Source organism: Papio anubis, chromosome 1 (assembly GCF_008728515.1).
Source record: "Papio anubis isolate 15944 chromosome 1, Panubis1.0, whole genome shotgun sequence".
NCBI lineage: Eukaryota > Metazoa > Chordata > Mammalia > Primates > Cercopithecidae > Papio > Papio anubis.
The window spans coordinates 99836213-99859780 of record NC_044976.1 but is presented as its reverse complement, the minus strand read 5'-3'; the positions used below and the strand labels follow the sequence as shown (position 1 = coordinate 99859780).

General features: G+C 36.6%; 1 long non-coding RNA gene and 1 other non-coding gene across 3 annotated transcripts in view; one reads left to right on the top strand and one right to left on the bottom strand.

Annotated features, from left to right (window-relative positions):
- The window catches only part of LOC103887216, a 46590-nt gene that overhangs the window by 10469 nt on the left and 12553 nt on the right, over positions 1 to 23568 (top strand). The window contains exons 2-3 of one of the 2 annotated variants that reach the window (XR_651224.4): positions 3315 to 3384; positions 9062 to 9282. This is a non-coding gene — a long non-coding RNA (uncharacterized LOC103887216). The remainder of the gene's footprint in view (positions 1 to 3314; positions 3385 to 9061; positions 9283 to 23568) is intronic. The other variant, XR_002515297.2, reaches the window with a different exon arrangement.
- On the bottom strand, positions 1431 to 1617 carry LOC116272345. The gene has a single exon (XR_004181038.1).

Here is a 23568-nt window from a genome sequence, read left to right as displayed (position 1 = left end):
TGTAGGAGTGGAAAGAAAGTGGAGAAAGTGAACAGACCTCAGTCTTTCAAGAGGCTTAAGAATGAATAGAAGGAGAAATTCAGGATGGTGAGAAAAGCACTGTTTGTTTTGCAAACTGCAAAAGACTGGAGCTTGTTTATAGGCTAGAGAGAAGGAGCTGAAAGAGAGGAAGAAGCTAAAGACACAGGAAAGAAAAGAGACAGCTGATAGCTGTAGGTCTTGGAGAAGGTGGGAGGGAATGAAAGCCGGAGCACAGGTGGCTGGATTAGCCTTTGCTAGGAAGTAGGAGTGTGAAATTCTCCTTCTGGAACAGGGAAAGCAGGCAAGGTCACAGCATGCAGAGATGTTTATAGAAGTATACAGAAGTAGGGGAAGGGCAGGAAGTTAACAGCACCCATGCTTGATATAACCTTTGTGAAATAGGAAATAAAGTCATCTATTAGGAAAAGGTTATGTTTCAGAAAATCAATATGGTTGAATAGTGCAGTAAACACTGAATGAGCTAAGAGTTAAAAGTAGAACACTAATATAATTGTCTAGGCATGAAGTTATATGGGACTTAAGTGGAGTGATTAGAAATGAAGTTGGAGAAAGAGAGGTGGACATCATGGTTTTTTTTCTCATATTTTTCTGAAAGTCAGAAGCAGTACTTCCAGTAAACAAACCCCAATAGACAATATCCATTCCATGGTAATTGCCACATGACATCAATATTTAAAGCTATCTAAAACTAGGCCAGCTGCAGTGGCTCACACCTGTAATCCCAGCACTTTAGGAGGTCCAAACAGGCAAATCACTTGAGACCAGGAGTTTGATACCAGCCTGGGCAACATGGTGAAACCCTGTCCCTACTAAAAACACAAAAAGTAGCCAGATGTGGTGGTATACGCCTGTAACCTCAGCTACTTGGGAGGCTGAAGCATGAGAATCACTTGAACCTAGGAGGCAGAGGCTACAATGAGAAGAGACAGAGACACTGCACTCCAGCCTGGGCAACAGAGCAAGACTCTGTCTCAAAAAATAAACAAACAAAAAAAAGCAAAAAATAAATAAAAAACTATGAAGAACTAGAACAAAGGATATTTGGAGAAATAAGACTCTCTAAAGACCAAGTTGTGAAATTGCAAAGAGATTAGTATATACTTTTCCTATGTATTTCAGTCTCTGGATTATCTAAGTGCCTACACAAACTCACACACACACACATCATTTTTATGTGTGTAGTAATACACAGGGGATAGAAAAATTAATTTGGGCAGAAGTAGGGTAAAGGCAAAAAGGAGCCTGACCAAAAACCCCATATAAACCAGAAATGCAGATCACAATTATGAATAATTCACTTCTTTATTGTGGCAAAATAGACATGACATACAATTTACCACTTTAACCATTTTATTTATTTATAGTTTGTTTGTTTTTGTTTGTTTTTGTCCTGTTTGCAGTTTCATCCATGATCATCAAACTGCTGCTAGGATGTGCACACCTGTTACTGCAGATTCACAACCCAGGAAAGACTTTTCCTGGAAATTTACTTTAGGGCAGGGTTGGGCTGCCTGGTGCAAGGCTGCACCCACAACTGAGCAGGTTCAACAACACAGGAGCCTTTCCCAAGGCCATCATTTTTACCACTTCTAAGTGTACAATTCAGTAGGATTAAGTATATTCACATTTTTTGTGCATACATCACCGCTATCCATCACTAGACTATTCTCATCTTCCCAAACTGAAACTGTACCCATTAAACAACAACTCCACATTACCGACACTCCCACTCCCTGGTAATTGCCATTCTATTTTTTGTTTCTATAAATGTGGTTATTCTAAGTACTTTATGTGAGTGAAATCATACAAAATTTGTCCTTCTGTGTTTGATTACAATATTTCTCCTCCTGTGTTTGATTTATTTCACTTAGCATAATGTCTTCACTGTACCAGGTAAGGCTCTTTTGATTAGGGAAAATTTTCACAGAAAAAAAAACACTGAGCTCTTTTCTAAAAATTTCCATAAATATAGAACAATGTATTTGTTCATTCATGCATGCATTCGGCAAGTATTTATTGAGCCCATATTGTGCCAGGCTCTTCTTCTAATAAAGCATTGGCAGAAGACAATAAAGGAATCATCCTAATCTCCTTATTAGAGCACAGTTATTCTTCAATCAACATCACTCAAATTATCTGTCTCAGATTACTAATGCCACCAGGCGCTCACTTTCTGGATCTTCTTGTTTTGGCAATGGCATATCATCAGCTGAAAAGAACAGTGGCAGAGTATCAAAAGAACCAAGCTGGTTTCTATCATGCTAACTCCTGTACATGGAATGTTTGCTGTTGTCCCTTCTTTCCAGAAATACTGACACTCAGCTAGCACTCAAACTCACAGAGAGACAACTGGCCTATATGTTTTACCCTTGTTAATATCTGACTTAACCACATGTGAATCCTGTACAGGTGCACTGGACATGAACCATGCTTCTTCCAGCCAAAATATCAAAAAATTCACAGAAAAATCTGAGTGTTCAGTTTGTCTTGAAAAGGTGGAAAATCTGGTATTCTTGGTCCCATGTTCTCATGTGTCGAGAAATGACTAGGGCCAAGGAATAGCTGTCTCCTGTAAACAAGGTTTTCACCACAGTTCCCATTACTTCATCTATCTATCTATCTATCTATCTATCTATCTATATACACATTTCATATATATAGTTCATATATATGCTTATATATATAAGTACATATATACTTCATATATATACACACATATGTGTATATATGACTGTATATATTTTAAACAACCAGTTCTCTATATTTATAACTGGATGTTCATTTGTCCATTCACTCATGTTAAGCATCTACTATGGGAAGTCATTGTGTTAAGCATTATGGATTATTAAACATTGTGACTGTACAATTAGCTCCAGGCGTTTTGGGGAAGGAACAAAGCAGAAAATAGATGTAGCCGGCTTTGGTCAGAAAAACTACCCTGGCTGTAAGGTCACTCTTCCTCAACATAGTGGTAAGCAGGTCAGTCTGCAATATTAGGCAATGTCTGGTTGAGCACTGATTTCTAAGGTGAGGTAGAAATACTAAGAGCAGAAAGATAGAATGTTATGATTCCTGCAAAATCCTCTCATTTGGAATAGGTTAAGGGCTATACAGGTTCAGTTTCTAGAGAGAGAGGGCTGGCAGGTAAAGATATGAGAGCTCTAAAAAAAAAAAAAAAAAGGAGTTGTTGTTGTTGTTATTGGTGGTGTTGAGGAGGGGATGGATTTCACTGGTGGGTCTGAAATCACTGCTGCAATTGCTTCCTTTGTCAGGATTAAGCCAAGGAACCGAGAAGGGCTGAGCCTGCAAACTGAAGGCCCCTCAGTTCTACGCCTGAGCAAGGTAAGAGATTGGTGTAACTGGTACAGTAGACTTGTGTGTGAACTACTGTGTTTTACAGGAGAGAGTAGCCCCTGACCTTGGGGAGTCAAGAGGTTTTTCAGAAGTGGGATTTTATCCAGATCTTCAAAGGAAGTCCAAGTTTCACATATGGAAGTGGGGACAGACGAACAGCCATCTAACAAATGTATATTAAACGTCAACTAAAAACAATATACTAGGCACATAAAGATGAATAAATTAGAGACCTTGCTTTCAAGTAGCATAAAGTCTAGTGGGGAGGAACATATTAAGTTCATTAGAATGAGCAGAAATTAGTGAAATTAATGTTGAATAAAGTGGCAACATGAAAACAAGAGCAATGAATTCCTCTAGTAGGAGTAAGAGGAGGTTTTACGGAGAAGTGGAGTTTAAGGTGGGTCTTGACAGATGTGGAGGGGTTCGCCAGGTAGATTGTAAGAACATTCCAAGCTGATGATAGTATATGACAGGGCACTGACCCTTGAAAATGATTTCAGAGAACTGGCAACTATTCTTCACTGGTGAAGCCTAAGGTAAGAAATAGGAAGCGATGGAGATAACGCTGCAGAAGGATAGGGGCTGAAGAACCTCTGAAGGTTGAAAAGAATGCCAAGTAGTCTGCTGTGGCTGGAATATAAGATGCATGGGGAAAAAATGGTTGTTGCTGAGGTTGTGCAGATAGTATAGAACCGCCTAAAACTAATGTGTACTGTGGATCTGTTTTTAACTTTTTAACAGGTATGGTCCCCTCAAGAATAGATCCTTTCTATGGATCCACTCCCCAGAAACCTATGGAGCATCTCAAATATCTTAATGCCCATACATTGCTCTCCATGGGGTTCTCAGGTCTCAGTTAAGAACTGTTGCTTTACAGCAGTGCTGTTGGAGCTCTTATGTAATGACCTAAATAAAAATAGTAATATTTGGATAATATGCTGGGTTACCGATAGAAGTTGCTTCAGGTCGGAGGCAATTAACTGGGGTTCTGGCTGCTTTCTCCCACCCAGGGTGCCTCAGAGGCTAAAGTGATTAAATATCATGTCACTTTTGTAACCTATTTTGTTTTCACTCTTCTGAAGATTCTTAAGAGGAAGAGTGAAACTATCAGTGCCACTTTTGAAAGGACAATTCCATCATCAATGTAAAGAGTAGACAGGAGGCAATCCGATCAGTTAGAAGCTTTCCTAGAAGAGTGTAGGAAAGTGACTTCAAAGGCTTGTCATATGTCATTAGTGGTGAGGATAAAAAGGAGGGTATTCTAGAACTTTTTAAGGCTAGAGTCAAAAGACTTGATGCCCGTGGTAGCTTCCAAATTTCTATATACTAGGAGTTTAAGGGTTTCAGTTGGGTTAGAAAAAGGACTTTGGTTTATAGCAGCACAATTCACATTTGCAAATACACGAAGTCTGTCTAAAAGCCCATCAAACGAGTGGATAAAGAAAATGTGATACACACACACACACACACACACACACACACACACACACACACCATGGAATGCTACTCAGCCATAAAATGGAATGAAATAATGTCATTTGCAGCAACCTGGATGGAATTGGAGGTCATCATTCTAAGTGAAATAACTCAGGATTGGAAAACCAAACACCAAACATCGTATGTTCTCAATTGTAAGTGGGAGCTAAGCTATGAGGATGCAAAGACATAAGAATGATATAATGGACTTTGGGGACTGAGGGGGAAGGGTGGGAGGGGGATGAAAGATAAAAGACTATACATTGGGTACAATGTACACTGCTCAAGTGATGGGTGTACCAAAATCTGAGAAATTACCACTAAAGAACTTTTCCATGGAACCAAACACCACCTGTTCCCCAAAAACTATGGAAATAAAAAAAGTTTTTTTAAAGAAAAGAAAAAAGACTTTGGGAAATTTGGGGGACCATCAAATATGTTAATGTAGATTGTTCACTGCACAAGTGAAGTCTTATTGGTGTATGCAAAATAACTGTCAAAGTAGTTTACCTGAAGAGGTGGTGTTTTAAAAACTCAAATGTAAGCATGAATCAGTGAAGTCTTCTTTCAGCTTAGATGCTGCAGGAGGTTTTAACCCAATAAAAGGTGACTTGATAAGCCATATTATTGTTTAAAATGTTGCCACAAACTTAACGAAAAGTCTAATAAATTGATTTTCATCTCAGATATCTGATGTCTTATATATTTTTATAAGCAATGGTAATGAACATAGGGCTTTTTTTCTCCCCTCATCATCACATTTTAGTTTTATCTGATCAAAAAGGTGTGGTTCATGATCCACAATAACCACTAAGCTGCCTGAGAAGGAGCAGCACAGGGTATGAAATTCTTTTAAGTATGCAGTAATGAGTATAAATCAAATAGATTATATCCAATGCTCTTGTACCTGATCCTGTGAACATCACTGATCTAATTAAAAGTATGTCCACCAGGTTCTTCTTCTGCATTATTTTTGTCAACATGGAGGTGGCATAGATACAATTTTATTTTTTTCTAGATAAAACTGTTGAGGGGATTTCCTTCCTGCTTCCTTCCCTCTTTAAACTCTCTGAAACAGACTTTTAGAGGTTTCTTGTTTTCATAAATGATTACATTAATACTTTGAATTTTAAACTGATTTTTTTTTCTCTCCTGGAATCAAACCATGATTAGATTTTCTTGATCTGCGGCAGTTGAGAACTCAGGCAATCCTCAAAGAAGCAGACTGCAGCTTAGGAAGGAGCCGCTGACCACACTGGTCTATGACCCAGGTGCTTTGCTGTTATCTGTTACAGGCAGCTGCTCTGTTTCATACAAAGTTCATTTGAAGACTACGAAAAACATTGAAGTCAGATGCATGAGAAGGCAAAGCTGAGCATGTCAACAAAGAGAATGAGCTTGATCTATTGCATAGCTCACAGGGAGTTAAAAAACAAGGCAGGGAAACAGAGTGGTTTCAGAGAGATTCCCACCCCACTTTAGAGCAGGAAGGAAGCCCAACCCTCAGAGACTCAGGGAGGAAAGCAACGCTAGATGGATTCTCCTGCACAAAGTGCCCCACACACAGAGTCATGTGAATTTGCATAGATGCACAATGCATGCAGCACTTCCTCCTCTTCTCAAACCTGTTGTGAAGATGTGCTTCTACTCCAGGCTTACTGTGGCTGTTCTTTATGTGATTCAAGAATCAGAGAAGGTTCCCCGGACAAAAAATAGTGTGCCATTGTGCTTCCCCAGCCAGGTAGATGAGCAAACAGTTGTAATCGCATTCTCCAGAAGCCCAGGTCTTGTCAAAAAGGGGTTCTGAAAAATCTATCATCTTTACTATTAACCTAATTGCTAACCCCACCCCAAGATTTTTTTCAAATTTTTCAATATTGTGCCATGGTTGAAAACGAATTTTTATTAAATGTATCAAAACTTTTGGTACTAAAATAATCTCATCTATGTCTCAGGATGGGATTCATTTCCATCAGAAACCCTTAAGATTGCTGAAAAATATAAATTTCCCATACAGATTCCTTTAGAGGTAGTGGGATATTAGACTTACATTCATAAACAATGAGGGTGTAACTAAACTTGATACAAACTGGGCTAGGCACAGTGGCTCTCACCTGTAATCCTAGCACTTTGGGAGGCCGAGGCATGCGTATCACGAGGTCAGGAGTTTGAGACCAGCCTGGCCAACATAGTGAACCCCGTCTCTACTAAAAATACAAAAATTAGCCAGGTGTGGTGGCATGCGCCTGTAGTCCCAGTTACTCTGGAGGCTGAGGCAGGAGAATCGCTAGAACCTGGGAGGCAGTGGTTGCAGTGAGCTGAGACCATGCCGTTGTACTCCAGTCTGGGTGAAAGAGAAAAAAAAAAAAAAAAGATGATACAAGTTGTCAGTGTATCATAACCAAATCATAATTTCATTGCAATGGAAACTCAAGCTTGATTTCCAACCCCCACATTTTCTGGCCCTATTTACAGCATGACCCCAAAGCTGATCAGCCATTATAACCAGTAATGCAAATAATGATTTGATTGTTTTAAAGGAGATATAAATTTAATTTCCTTCAGTTGTGCATCTTCAGATTCTTCATATTAGAGCTTTATTTATTAAAATATTGAAAACAATATTAGAAATGTAATTTTTATTATAAAAATAAAGACCTAGAAGTACAGAATGCGATGTATACAATTCCAGTGGTAACTTTTCCCTGAGTAAAAATGATCTATTGTATATTTCACTCAGAAAATGAGTATTCTACTTTTGTTTTAATATAACAAATATGATAATAAATTAAACTTGATTAAAATTATGACAGGTAACACCACAGTATATTACTGTGAAGAGGGTTAAGAAAAAGATGACCCAGAGGGAATCTGAAATCTTTTTTTTTTTTTTAAGACAGAGCCTCGCTCTGTCACCCAGGCTGGAGTGCAGTGGCGCCATCTTGGCTCACTGCAACCTCTGCCTCCCAGTTTCAAGCGATTATCCTGCCTCAGCCTCCAAGTAGCTAGGACTACAGACATGTGCCACTACACCCAGCTAAATTTTTGTATTTTTAGTAGAGACAGGGTTTCACCATGTTGGCTGAACATGATGGTCTCGATCTCTTGACCTCGTGATCCGCCCGCCTTGGCCTTCCAAAGTGCTGGGATTACAGGTGTGAGCCACCGTGCCAGGCCAGGAATCTGAAATCTTAATGTAGACAGGGATAATTCTAATATTTATAATTTACCAATAAGCTCAAAACTTCCATTTCAACCAACTTTGTCAATCTTCTTTCTCAATGTGGCCAAATCCATATTAAATATAAATACAAGTATATGTTAAACTTCAATAGAAACTTTAAAAACTAGGCTAATATGCATATTTTACCAGTATATTTAGGAAATAAGTTGTTTTGGTTGAATGAGTTTTCTAGTTTAGCAAGGATAAGAAAACTCTTTTGTTGTTTTGACCCACATAGTGAAAAACCTAACTAAAATATATTCATTTACTATTTTCCCTTCATGGGAAGAATATGACAACCATAAATAAGAAAACGATCCTGAATCTTAGAATGCTGAGGCTTTTGCTTTTCTCATTCCTTAATTTATTCATTATTCACAAATTTACTGAGCATCTACTATGTGCCAGGCACTATTCTGATACAAGCTCTATTTGATGATTATTATACGTGCCATAGAAGACAATATAAACCATGGAGCTCAATATATAAAAATTCAAAGTTATACCTTGGAAACATCTCTTAAAAATCCTATGTAGTCTGGGCATGGTGGCTCATGCCTGTCATCCCAGCATTTTTGGGAGGCTAAGGCAAGAAGATGGCTTGAGCCGAGGAGTTTGAGGCCAGCTTGGGCAACATGGCAAGACCCCATCTCTACAAAATATTTAAAAATTATTCAGTTGTGGTGGTACATGCCTGTAGTCCCAGCTACTCAGGAGACAGAGGCAGGAGAATTGCTTGAGCCTGGGAGGTGAAGGCTCCAGTGAGCCGTGTTTGTACCCTGTGCTCCAGCCTGGGCAACAGAGAGAGACCTAGTCTCAAAAAAAAAAAAAAAAAAAAAAAGAAAATTATATCAGCTTGTGTTTGGTGGTAATATGGCTATTTTGTCTTAAAGTTTGCAATGTCTTTCCTCTGAGTGCTCTTAAAACAAACTCTGCTTAATTGAAGATTCTGGTTAATTACAGTTTTACTGCAGTGCAAGATAATTTTGTAAAGCAATTGCTACAACATTGTTGGAATCAGAGATTATTTACTTGTGCATGACTGACAGAAATCCACTATGCAATCAGCAGTCTTTCTTCACCGTCTGCATGAAAAGGCCATCTTTGAATAGAAAAGACAGGCAGTGTGACATAGAAAGCGCACAGCTTCAGAAGTCAGACAAACCTGGCCATTTGACTGTGGGGTAAGTTCTTAAAGCTCTTTTAGCCTTAGTGCCCTTACCTGAAAAAAATGGAATAATGTCCAACCTTAAAGTTATTCTCATGATTTGAAAAGATAAAAGTTGATCATTCACTCAGCAAATATCCGCCAACTGCTTTATCCTGAGGGTAATAGGCAATCACTGTAGGTCTTAAACAGGAGTAGTAACATGATTGAACTTTGGAAATATCACCCTGGCTGCAGTATGGAGAATGAATGAGGGTGAGGTAAGATTGGAGGGAAACCAGTTAAGACCTGCTATTGCCCAGAGACAAGTGTAGCTTTCACATAAACGCAGAGGCAGTGAGGATGAAGAGAAGTAAATGGATTTGAGCATTATTAAGAAATTTTAAAAGTCACATCAACAGGAGAGGGTACAAGGTTGGATGTGGATGGTAAGATGGGAGGTATAATGAATATCTAGCTTTCTTGCTTGGTTATTTGAGTGGATGGTGGTGCCATAACTAGGAGAGGGAACATAGGAAAAGGTATTGTGGCAAAGATGACAAATTCTGTTCTAGACAGGTTGTTTTTGAGGTGCTTGTGGGCCCCCCGCCCAAGAAGTACTATGCAACACATGACAAGAGATACAGGTCTGGAGATATGTAGGCAAACATGACAGAGTAGAAGCTGAGCATCGGGGGCTATTGCTGTGCAGACTTCCTAGTTGGTTAAGGATACCTCTGCTCCTCCCACCGGTCTGGGAACATCCCAGCTCAGTGACCCTGAGCAAGTTCTTATAGTGTAATATAAGCAATTCATTATTTGAAATTGTTTTGCAACTACCAGCACTACCTGAAAAACCTGTCTACATTCTGGCTCAGCCCCTTAGTTTTCTCAATGCTACTGAAAAAAGAGTCTCTCTATTGTCATGTTTCTAGTAGTCTGTTTACTAGTTCTCCATTACAGTTTCTTAGAAGTTCGAATTTTTGAATCTGTTTTCAGGATATGATTAAAGTATATGCTCTTCCTCATGTCGGTTTTTCCATACGGCTGTTGAGAGTAACATGTCGGGGTCACATAAATATACTTCATAACTGGGTCGGGGGGACATTCGAGTCAGAGAAGACACACTTAGCCCTGAGACAGAACACATTTAATGCATTCAGGACCCATGTGGAGTGATGCTGCAGTGAGGAGATGCTGAGATGACACTGGGGAGGCAAGAGGGAAATGTGCAAAGACTCGGAGGTAAGAACATCACTTATTCAAGAAAGTGCAGTTTTAGTAATTAAGAGGGTAAAGGAGTGAGTCTGGTGAGGTATTTGTTGAGGGAGGTTAAGATCTTGGAGGGCCTTATAAGCCATATAAGGAAGGAAGAATGGACTTCATGACAGCAGTTGCAAATTATTGAAGAGTTTTACATGAGGGAGATTTCCAGTTTAGAAAAATCACTTTGCCACAGGGAGAATGGGCCGGATGAGGTGAGAGTGGCTGCGATCAGGAGGCTATTACAAAATTTCAGGTGAGATGCAATGGTGGCCTAATTTATGTTAGAGAGGCCGGGAGAGAGAAAAGTGGATACTCTCAAGAGATACTGAATAGGCATCATTTGCAGACCAGTGAATATCTGGATTCGGGAATTGAAGAAGAGAAAGGTAAAGCATCACTGTTGTCCATGTTTTGGGTGTCAGTGACAAATGGTGTCAGGGTTCTGCTCTGTCCCTTCCTTGATAGCAATGGTCCCTGAGTTGTCTCATTTTTAGGGAAATAACACCAAGAGATGCAAACCTTCTTCAATATAAGCTCCCTATTGCTTCTGCCAAAGTATAATGCATAGATGCATAATTTTGTTAAACTTATCAGAAAATATATTCCCTTTATCATAAACTATAAAATTCTATAAATTGAGTTACCATGTAGAGAAAAATACCTCTGATCACCAATTCTGAGATTTGATTTCTTGAAACCCTAAGCATTTTGAATTTCTCACACACTGACCACTAGTACGAGCCACTCTTTCTGTTTAACAGGTATTTTAAAAACGACTGTGGCTTACCACAGCCCTCAAAGGTTTTTTTTTTTTTTTTTTCTATTATTATACCAAAGGCTTTCCTCTGGTATGTTCAGAGTTACCTTTTAAAATGTAATATATTTTTTAATCCAGTTACCCTGAAGTGCTTGCTTTCAGTTTGTTAGTAATTCTGCTTCAGACAGGATGTACTTCATCTGAAAAGAAAAAGATAGTAAAGGAACTTTCAAGAGTTTCTCTGAAACCATTTTAAGAAGCTTCATTACTTTCTTCCTAAAAATGTAGAATTGTTTTTAGTAAATGCTATAAAGAAAATGTGCATAATTTTAAGAAAACAGTATTTTAGGATGTATTTGGTAATAACTGATTGTATTTGAAATTTTTTGTAGAGGAAGGAAAATACTATAAGGGAATTTTATGTGAGTCTTTAGTTTGCCAATTTGGTTGTGGGCGAGAGACAATGAAAATTCATTAGTTAAATGTGCTGTTTATTTATTGTAGGAGGAATGATGTTAGTGATGTTGAAACCAGAAAAAGCAAGTTTTTCTACAGCTTTACCTATATAGTCACGCTTTCCAGTTTGTATTCAATTGTTTTTATAATGAAAATAGTATATGTTCCATGCTCTCATTTAACTGATAGAAGTAGTTGATAGATAATATATTAGCTGGGCCATTATTAATGTTTTCATTACCTTAAGCACTTTTTTTGTGACTACTTTAAATGTTGCTTTGCTTTTTCATTTTGGGAATATAAAGCAAAAACTTTAACACATTTTACTTACACTGATAGCAAATATTTTGCTTTCAGAATCTTACTACATTTTATGTTTACTGAGTTACAATGGAGTACAAAATGTTACATTTGTTAAATATAATCCATAATTATCCCAAATTTTAAATATTAATAAACTGAAGCTCTTTGTTTTTGTGGAAATGAAACCCTTCTAAGTGTACAGTGGCTAGAACTAGGTTTACATCTATTATGTTATTGATATTTTCCATATCACTTGACATTGTCTCCAGACGGTCTTACATGAGATAATTCCATGTGCCCTCAGAATATTTTTTATAAAGAAATAACTGATAGTCAAGATGATTTTCCTCATTTTAGCCCTAGCCACTAGAGGATATGTTAAAGTGATTCACATTAATAACTCTCCTTTTTTTAAATAGAAGACTTTATAACCTTTGATTTCTGTAATACACAAGGAGAGCCTTGCTGTCTGTCTACTTGTTAGAAAGACAAGAGATGGGATTCTTTGCGCTGAAAAGAAGGCTTAACTAGGTGACCTTTCCTAGGATTCATCTATAACAAGGAGATCATAAGGTCTTCATGTATTATTTTATTTATTCTTTTAACCTTCCTCAGCAGTAAAGGAGCAAGTACTTAATATACACTTAATCTCATCTTATAGCTAAAGAAAAGAGCTATGACTTCTTCCAGATCACCTAACTATTCCCTGTAGATCTGGATCCTAAATCTTGGTTTTCTGACTTTCTCTTCTTACAGAATAACCATAGTAGCTTATAATCAGCTTCATAAACACTTTTTTTCTCAGTAATGATACTAATTATTTAATATTCTGACAGAGGTATGAAGATGAGCTAATCCGACTTTAGATGACTCATCAAAGCAAGCCAATGGAAAAATATAAGAAATAAATTTTAATCTTCAACTTAAAATCTGCTTGGTTAACCATGCAAGTAAAGGATTTAACACATTTATTTGGGATCACTGGTTTAAATCTTCATGACAGTTAACACCATATATTCTTTTGGTAAGACAACATTACATTTCGAAGTTCCTTACTGTGATGTAAAATTGAAATATGTAAAAATAGGTTTCTAAGATCAAAAGAGTGATAGGGACATCAAAATACATTGCAAGATAATGATTCAATGTCATTTTGGCATTTTTTATAAAATAAACTATTTGAAAAACTGTAAGTTCTCTGTTATCTAATGTTTTATCTTTCAAAACTTACCATCATAATAACAAAGAGCCGTGCTATTCTCTTATAAATAGAACTTTATTTGTTAGGAGTTAGTTGTTTTTCTCTCCCAAGAGATATATCTAGAACAGGGTTTAGTACACAGCCAGTGCCCAGTAAATATTTGCTGGAGGAATAATAAAAGAATACACGAATCTCAAATTCTGGGGAGAAGTCTGGAATGCAAAATAGGTTTGAGGATCACAGCTAAAAAGAAGGATTCATGACAAATGGAAGAAGAGTGTGTAGAATGAGAAGTACTCAAGAATGCATATAGATACAAGATACGAACTTGGAAGGAGGATATATTATGTCATTTATAAGTAGAGTTCAATAAGGCAATTAGTACAAAAGAAATATATAAAAATCAATGACTCTCAGACACAAAATTAGTTTGAAAATGTGAAATAAAATGTGTCATTGATAATAGCATACATATATAAATAAGTAGAAATAAATTTCACAAAAATATTCAGGACTTACTGGAAAAAACTACAAATCTCCACTAAAAATCATAAAAGATTTGAATAATGGAGAGCTAACCTCAAATTAGATGATAAACTTTGAAATCAACATTTCAATGGACCATTATACGTTTTATTAGAATAGCCAGAATCCAAAACACTGACACCACCAATGCTGGCAAGAATGTGGAGTAACAGGAACTCTCATTCATTGCTGGTGGGAATGCAAAATGGCACAGCCACTTTGGAAGACAGTTTGGCAGTTTCTTACAAAATTAAACATACTCTTAACCATACAGTCCAGCAATCGTGGTCCGCAAATGAATAAATCGAAAACTTTTATCCACACAAAAACCCACACACAGGTATTTATAACAGCTTTATTAATAATTGTCAAAGCTTGCAAGCAACCAGGATGTCCTTCATTAGGTTGATAGATAAATAAATTGTGGTACATCCAGACCATGGAATATTTCAGTATTAAAAAGAAACGAGTGATCAAGCCAGGAAAAGACATGGAAGAAACTTAAATGCATATTACCAAGTGAAAGAAGTCAGTCTGAAAAGAATCCACAGTGTCTGATTCCAACCACATGATATTCTGGAAAAGGAAAAACTGTGGAGACAGTAAAAAGATCAGTAGTTGCCAGGGATTAGAGGTCAGGGAGAAATGAATAGGCAGAGCACAGATAATTTTTAGGGTTGTTAAACTGCTTCATGTGATAATACAATGCCAGATACATGTTGTTCTATGTTTGTCTAAATCCACAGAATGTACAGCACCGAGAGTGAGCCCTAACGTAACATAAACAATAAACACCTGGCGATAATGATGTGTCAATGTAGGTTCATTAATTGTAAGAAATGTACCACTGTGGTGTTGGCTGTTGATCATGGAGGAAGCTGTACATGTGTAGGGCAGGGGATATATTGGAAATCTCTATACCTGTTGCTCAGTTTTGCTGTGAACCTAAAACTACTCTAAAAAATAAAGTCTCTGTAAAAAAAATAAACAGCCTTAACAAGGAACTTGAATAAGAGATTATAATATTTATCTTGTATAATAAACATAGAAGAATTTCCAGGAAAATTCTGAAAAGGAAGAGTTCTGGGAGTGAAGAATTGAGCAGGAAAACTGGTCCTACAAAATATCATGACATATGATATAAATCTATATATATAATACATGATATAAACCTACATTGCATAAAATGCTATGGTGTTGGAATTGGGAGAGGCAAATGGAACTCTGGGCTAGAAAAGAATGTCTAGAGAAAGATTCAAGTGTATATAAGAACATATAATATGATTAAAGGAGACATTTCCAATAAGTAGATCAAAACAGGTTAATCATTTAGACACTGGGGTGACGGGATAGTCAGCTGGCAAAAAAAACCAAAAAAAACAAAACAAACAAACAAAAAAAAACCTGAAAGCTCATTCCTATCTGATGCCTTAAACCAGTTGTAAATGGACCAAAGATATTTTATACAGTGTGATTAAATAGATATAACATAATACTTAGCATTTTAAGGTATACAGTTTACTGTGTTGTATAATCATCACAACCAGAAACTATTTATTATCCCAAAGAGAAACTCCGTACTGAATAAGCAGTCCCTCCCCTCCCAACAGCCTCTGGCAACCACTTATCTTCTTTCTGTCTGTATGGATTTACCTATTCTGTATATGTCATGTAAATGGAATCACATAATATGTGCCCTATATATATTTGTATACACATCATACAAATATATAAATGTATGTGTGTACACACATGGGAAGAGGGAAAGATAGCTAATGTTTTACTGAATAGTCACTGTATTCTTTGTATTGTTATAAGAGACTCATTACTTGTGTGTTTTGTCTGCCTTCTTTCACTTAGCATAACGTTTTCAATGTTCATCCATGTTACACTATGTATCAGTACCTCATTCCTTTTTGTGGCTGAATAATATTCTTTTATATGAAGATACCACATTTTGTTTATTGATCATCAGTTAATGAATGAAAGATCTTTCAAAATGGACTATTAGAAGAACTAGAAAAAATACTTGAATATTTTTATAATCTAGGGGTAGATAAGATCTTTGAGGCATGAAATTTACATCTGTGAAATAAAACATGTAAATGAGGCACATTCTATGAAATGGCGTAGGGAGGTTATATTCTTTTCAAAAATATTAATGTTATGAAAAACAAAAGCTGTAGATAGGCTCTAGATTACAAGAGACTAAAGAAACATGACAATTAAATTCAATTTGACGACTTTAGGCTGGAATCTGTGCTGGGGAGGAAAAAGTGCGATAAAGAACATCACTGGACCAATTGACAAAATTAGAATACAGACCGGGTGCAGTGACTCATGCCTGTAATCCTAGCCCTTTGGGAGGCCAAGGCAGGAGGATCTGTTGAGTCCAGGAGTTCAAGACTAACTAGGCAACATAGTGAGACCTAGTCTTTACAAAATAAAAAAAAAAGGAATACAAATGGTAGATTAAAGTATTACATGAAGATCAAATTTACTGAAGCATATAACTGCTGTGTTCATGTAAGAGAACATCCCTATTTCTAAGAAAATATGCATTCAAGAATATAAGGGCTAGAGGCCACTTACCATCAAATAAAATTTATATGTATATAACATACAGAAAGAGAAAAGGAGTGCTGCCAAGGGTTGTGCCAGATGCTTTACATATCTTATCTGATTTAATCCTCACAACAATCCTTTAAAGATGTATAAATTAAGAAGCTGAAATAAAGTGAATATAAGTACCTTGCCCAAAGCCACAGTTGATTATCTGACTCTAAAATTCATGCTCCTTTTCCTACAACAGCCAAATTGCATCTCAATAAAATGTAGAAATAAAATATTTTAATAAAATGTATATCATATCAGAATATTTAATTCTAACACTAAGAAATATAGTGTATTCAGATAAATACTATTTAATTTTAACTGATATAAACCTGGAAAACTATTCTCTATTATGCAGTTCTTCCATGGCTGCCAATGTTTCTGCTTGCATTTCACCACAACTCTTTCCAGTAATCTGCCCTCCAGCCCAATGTATCAAATAAAGATCTAAAAGCAACATAAAATCACTTTTGCATCAGAAAAGGGCTCTCAACTGGGGAGAGAAAAAGAATTATCCTACCTTGCATGCATATGCAAAGATTATATATTTGGACTCCTCATTCTTCCATAAGAGCGAATTCAAGTTTCATTACTTTATTGTCAAGCTTCTGAACATTTACATAAATGATAGGTTTGTTATCACTTATTACTGGATTCAGCAGATTATATGCAAAATGTGCAAAGACATGATTAAAAAATCTTTGATCTTTTAATCAGAAGGGTAAGCAGTATTAATTCATTTGGCGAGTATAATATACATACCGATTGTAACACTACTTTGCATTTGAGATTACCACAGTAAAATAATTACTCTTCATTAATGAAGGCTCGTTGCTATGTAATTCCACGGTGACTCTAGGCAATAAAATCCTTTCTAGAGAATTAAGTTATATTTGGTGTGAAGTTATTTCATAAAATAATCATATTCTTTATAAATAAAATAAATTTTATCATCATGGTGTTTGATTCTATAAAGCTCATAGATGGAAATGTCATTGAGAACTACATAATACAAAAATAGAATAACTTTACATGGAATAACACATAAGCTTCAAATTCAAAGCCCACTATACTTCTGTTAGTACTCATTTTGTGACGTCAAAAAAAAAAACAACCTTCTCAAATCCTTTTCTTGTCCCAATTTATAATGAGGATAGATACATACATAAATAATTTTAACACAAAGCAGGATGCACATTAATGTTGTAACAAAAGAAGTGACATGCTTATTATTCCTAGAAGGGTCCTGGAGGACTTCATGAAAAAGGTATCATCTTAATTAATCTTTGACAAATGGGCAAGAAATCAGGAAGTAGAGGAGGAAGGGAGAGCTGTGGAATAAGATATAAAAGGCATAGAGTCCTGACTGCCAATCTAAATGGTGAGTTTTTACTTTGCAATAAATAGGAAGCTATAGGATTTTGGGCAAAAAATAATAATAATTTGATCACATGAAGATTGCTCTGAGGGAAGTTAGGCATAGAGGCACATGCCTGTAATCCAGCTATTCAAAAGGCTGAGGCAGGAGGATCAGGCTAGCCCAGTTTAAGACCAGCTTGGGAAACATGCTAAGACCCTTGTCTAAGGGTGTTGCGAAGGAGACCTAAGATTAGGGGAAAACTATGGGATGGAAAATCAGTGAAGTTCCTTGAATGATTGTTTGTCTATCTGTCCCCTCAGTGAATCATCATGGGCTTTTCCAGGCCAAGTGACACGTTTCCCACAACTTTATATCCCCCAAACCACACATATTTGACAAATACCACTGGATGCATGAATAAAAGAGAATAAGCTCTTGTATTATGCTAATAGTGGTGGAGATGAAAATAAATAAAAGAGAAATATTACTATTGAGGAGGTAGCATTGTAAAGAGATGTTAACTGGCTGGATATAGCTGCTGAGGAAGGCAAAGGAATAAAAATGCTATGCAATTTATCACAATAAAAATTCATGGAGCACTTACTTTGTGCCAGAAGTTTGGTAGGTGCTAAATATCAAAAGATGAATTAATATCTGGCCCTCACTATCAAACAGCTGGAGGTGACACTTAAGTAAAGATATGTAATAACATATATATAAAAATAATATGCAATAATACTGCATGCATAGGCAATAATGTGCATACAATGTTCACAAAAAGTAAAGAAATAAGTAATGTATTTTGTCTGGGAAGAGTGAGGGAAGACTTCGTTGAGGAAGGGATAGTTCTGCAGGACTTTGAAAAATAAATAGGAATTGTCCAGATAAGGAGGTATAGGGTGCCATCTCACACAAAGAAATTAATATTTGTAAGCATGTATAGATCCCCCCCAAAATTTTTTCGTGTGTGTGTGTGTGTGTATGTGCATTTTGATATTGCAAAAGCATAAAATGTAAAAGGTAACTGGAACCTAACGGGAAATGAAATTGGAGAGCTGAGTAGGGAATAAAAAGTCCTTGTGTTGCAAACTAAAGAGCATGAATTTTATTCCCTGGGTGAATGGGAGTCAGTGAAGGTTTTTAAACTGCCTGGCAGCTGGCAATTTTGCCCTTTAGGGCAGATGAGAAACACATTGATGAAAGCTTGGTGAATGGATGGGGGTGGGATTGAGAGGAAAATGGTAAAGAGACTGCTGCAACAAGTCAGATGAATAATAATGAAATCCCTGTTTAAGACAGTAATAATAGAGTGGATAGAACAAAATCAGGAGATAGGTGGCAAAACCGGACACACTCAGGGACATGGAATGTGAAACAGCTGATTCCCAGATTTTTGGCTTGAACTACTAGGCTGAGAATGGTGTCACCAAATGAAGACCCAACTTGGAAAATGCAGAGCCCGAAGCATCTGTGGCACACCCAAGGGAACATTTCTAATAGAGAAATCCATGCTCATGACTTAGGGAAAATTGTAGCACTCATTTTCAAGTTATATACATCAAAGGATAGTGATACTATTAACTAAATATGTAACACAGTTTAGAGATATACAGTTTAGAATGAAAATTTTAACTTGGGGTTTTGTTTGTTGAGTTTGATTAGCTAGTGGAATAACCATGTGGAGATGAGCATAAATAATTTAGAAGTATAGTACTATGCAGCCTTTTAAAGAATTAGGTGTCTTCATATGCATTGGTTAGGAAAGATATTCATGATTTTCTCTAAAGGAAAAAATAAGTTCTACAACAGTATTTAGTATGACCCAACTTTTGTAACAAAATATACATGTAGATACATATATGTATGAATATATGATATACATATATGTAAATACAAATATATAAATATATGTGTGTATACATATGGGAAGAAGGAAAGATAGCTAATTTTTTTACTGGATAGTTCGCTGTACTCTTTGCATTATTACAGCAGACATTCATTACTTTTGTGGGTTTTTTTTTCTTTGATAAAAAAGGAATCTATTTTTATTTATCTATTTTTTAATTATACTTTAAGTTCTAGGGTACATGTGCACAAAGTATATATATGTATACATGTGCCACATTGGTGTGCTGCACTCATTAACTCGTCATTTACATTAGGTATTTCTCTTAATGCTATCCCTCTCCCCTCCCCCCACCCCACAACAGGCCCCGGGGTGTGATGTTCCCCCACCCTGTGTCCAAGTGTTCTCATTGTTCAATTCCCACCTATGAGTGAGAACATGCAGTGTTTGGTTTTCTGTTCTTGTGATTGTTTGCTGAGAATGATGGTTTCCAGCTTCATCCATGTCCCTACAAAGGACATGAACTCATCCTTTTTTATGGTTGCATAGTATTCACATGAGGTGTCTGTGTCATCATACTAATAATCCTCATGTGGTCAGATCTACTCATGTATCCTGATATTTATGGTAGCATGATTTATAGTTCTTTGGGTATATGCCCAGTAATGGGATGGCTGGGTCAAATGGTATTTTAGTTCTAGATCCTTGAGAAATTGCCAAACTGTCTTCCACAATGGTTGAACTAGTTTACAGTCCCACCAACAGTGGAAAAGTGTTCCTATTTCTCCACATCCTTTCCAGCACCTGTTGTTTCCTGACTTTTTAATGATTGCCATTCTAACTGGTGTGAGATGGTATCTCATCGTGGTTGTGATTTGCATTTCTCTGATAACCAGTGATGATGAGCATTTTTTCACGTGTCTGTTGGCTGCATAAATGTCTTCTTTTGAGAAGTGTCTGTTCATATCCTTTGCCCACTTGTTGATGGGGTTGTTTGATTTTTTTCTTGTAAAATTGCTTAAGTTCTTTGTAGATTCTAGGTATTAGCCCTTTGTCACATGAGTAGATTGCAAAAATTTTCTCCCATTCTGTAAGTAGTTTCTTTTGCTGTGCAGAAGCTCTTTAGTTTAATTAGATCTCATTTGTCAATTTTGGCTTTTGTTGCCATTGCTTTTGGTGTTTTAGTCATGAAGTCCTTGCCCATACCTATGTCCTGAAAGGTATTGCCTAGGTTTTCTTCTAGGGTTTTTATGGTTTTAGGTCTAACATTTAAGTCTTTAATCCATCTTGAATTAATTTTTGTATAAGGTGTAAGGAAGGGATGCAGTTTCAGCATTCTACATATAGCTAGCCAGTTTTCCCAGTGTCATTTATTATACAGGAAATCCTTTCCCCATTGCTTGTTTTTGTCAGGTTTGTCAAAGATCAGATGCTTGTAGATGTGTGGTGTTATTTCTGAGGTCTCTGCTCTGTTCCATTGGTCTATATCTCTGTTTTGGTACCAGTACCATGCTATTTTGGTTTCTGTAGCCTTGTAGAATAGTTTGAAGTCAGGTAGCGTGATGACTCCAGCTTTGTTCTTTTTGCTCAGGATTGTCTTGGCAACGTCAGCTCTTTTTTGGTTCCATATGAACTTTCAAGTAGTTTTTTCCAATTCTGTGAAGAAAGTCATTGGTAAATACATATATGTATGAATATATGATATACATGTATGTAAATACAAATATATAAATGTATGTGTGTATACATATGGGAAGAAGGAAAGATTGCTAATTTGTTACTGGATAGCTCCCTGCACTCTTTGTATTGTTACAACAGACATTCATTACTTTTGCGTTTTTAAGTTCATTTTAGCACTTAAAGAAAAGCTGTGGAAGAAAATAAGTGAGAGGGGAAAGAAAAAGGTCAAAGACATTCAGCACAAGTCTAAGAGTTAGAGTGGAAAAGAGGATTGAAATATATTTGCGAGTTAACAACAGTCAAGAGAAGAGTGCATCGATAGTTGGTGTTGAAGACTTAAACAAAGATTTTATAAAATGATGACCTGAAAGTGGCCAATGAGGTTGGGAGATGGGCAAGCTTTGATTAAGCAGTTTGTTGAGAGCAGGGCCAGATTGCATTTGCTGAAGCATGAGATTAAAATGAAGACACAGAAGCAGTAGTGCAGTTAGTTACCAAGGAAAGTGTTTGAGGCAAAGGGAAACAGAGCACACTTGTAATCTAAGTCTGGAGAGCTAGTGTTCTGATAAAGGTTAAAAATACAGAAGGAAAAGGGTGTAACTGCGCTGCTTCATCAGATGTATTCAAATTTATTTTAAAAACGAATCAATACTATATGCACATTTATATTTGATTTCAAAAACAAATGTGCTTTTGCTAACAATTACATTTGATTACAAAGTACTACATTTGGGGACTCTTACAACTAAGTTTTAATTCCCAACTTTGCCATTTTCAGACAAAAACAGGAACCGGAAAGAAGTGGCTGGGCAGGCTGTCTGTGGTGTGACGCACGCTGCTGGCCCAGACAGCTGTAGTAGATGTTGTCTTGGTTCTCATGAAATGCAGTCTTCTAACGTTGGATCAAACAACCTTGATTGTTCAAAGTGACCGAAAGTGTTAGAATAAACCACAACAACTATATCCGTTGGCAGTGATGTAACTCCACCCAAAGGTGGGTTCTAACATACTACAAGTGAACCCTATAGTTACATGTATTGTACACCTCTTTGGTACAGAAGTTAGACTATTTTTATGCAAGTTGTTTGCACACACACACACGAGAAAAATGTGTCATTTTAACATATATCTGATTATGCTTTTAGGGATAATGCAAGACAATGTTTAGTCGTTAAACAGTTTCCTTCCTCATTATCCATCAGAAACATATCAACAGTGGCATGTGGTTAGAAAATGTTTGTTAATATTACGTTTTAATTGTTGACATTAGCCTTAAAAGGGGCAAAACTATGGGAAATCCTTCCTAAGAAAGATGGCAGAGCAGAAAAGCAGAAAATACATCGTAAATCTACACGTGACTTTAGATTATCTGTGAAACTACATTTAGATTATTTCTCATTGTACAAAGTGCTAGCAGAAGGTTGACTATATTTAACACAAAGTTACCCTATCAAAATACCTTCCCAAAATAAATCAACCTTACTTTGCCACGTTGAAATACAAGACTATAGAAATTATAAGCTGTTGCCATAGCCCTTTTGGTATTCATGGAACTATAAGAAAATGTATCCCACAAATAAACTGTCTAAATTTCATAATGAGCGTCTTCTATGGTAGTCTTACATTTGGTTGGAGTATAGAGTATGTAACAGTATAAAGCATTAAGGTTGGAAAAGATAAGATAGGGCAAGTTATGGGAAGCCTTGGATGAACTATTTAATGTTCTTGGTTCGTCAGACACTTGGTGTTACCTTTATGGCTGCATTTCCCTTTGCTTTGTTACTATTGGGCCTGTGTTCAATTGACATTTTATTTTATTATCCTATAATTATCACTCAGGGAACTATCCCTCCGTCCCAGATGATAAGCAATCGGAAGAGCAGGGGAAACTTCTTTATTCTAAAATATTTTATTTTAGAGCCTAGTATAGTGATTGGTGATCAGAAAGAGCTCAATAAAGGCCAAAAGAAATAAATGAAAGGAAGAAGGCATGCATGTGTGGACTCACGTGGTATGTGTATACTAGGCTATGAAAAGTGGCATGAAAACAAAGAGATGTTTTCAGATAAAATTGTCAGGGTTGTACTCTGGACTGTCTCCCCTATGACTCTTATTTCTCTCGTGAAGTTAGGCTGATATTTATCATGGCACTGCCTTATATATCTCTCCCTACCTTTAGGCCTGACCCCCCAAAGCAATGTGGGCCATAAGAACCAACACTGAAGCATAGTCTGGGAGTCAAAGGCTGGCTCAGGGTGTAGTCACTTGAGATAAAATGGCAAGAAGAAGATAAAATAAACTGTGTGTAAAGAGGAA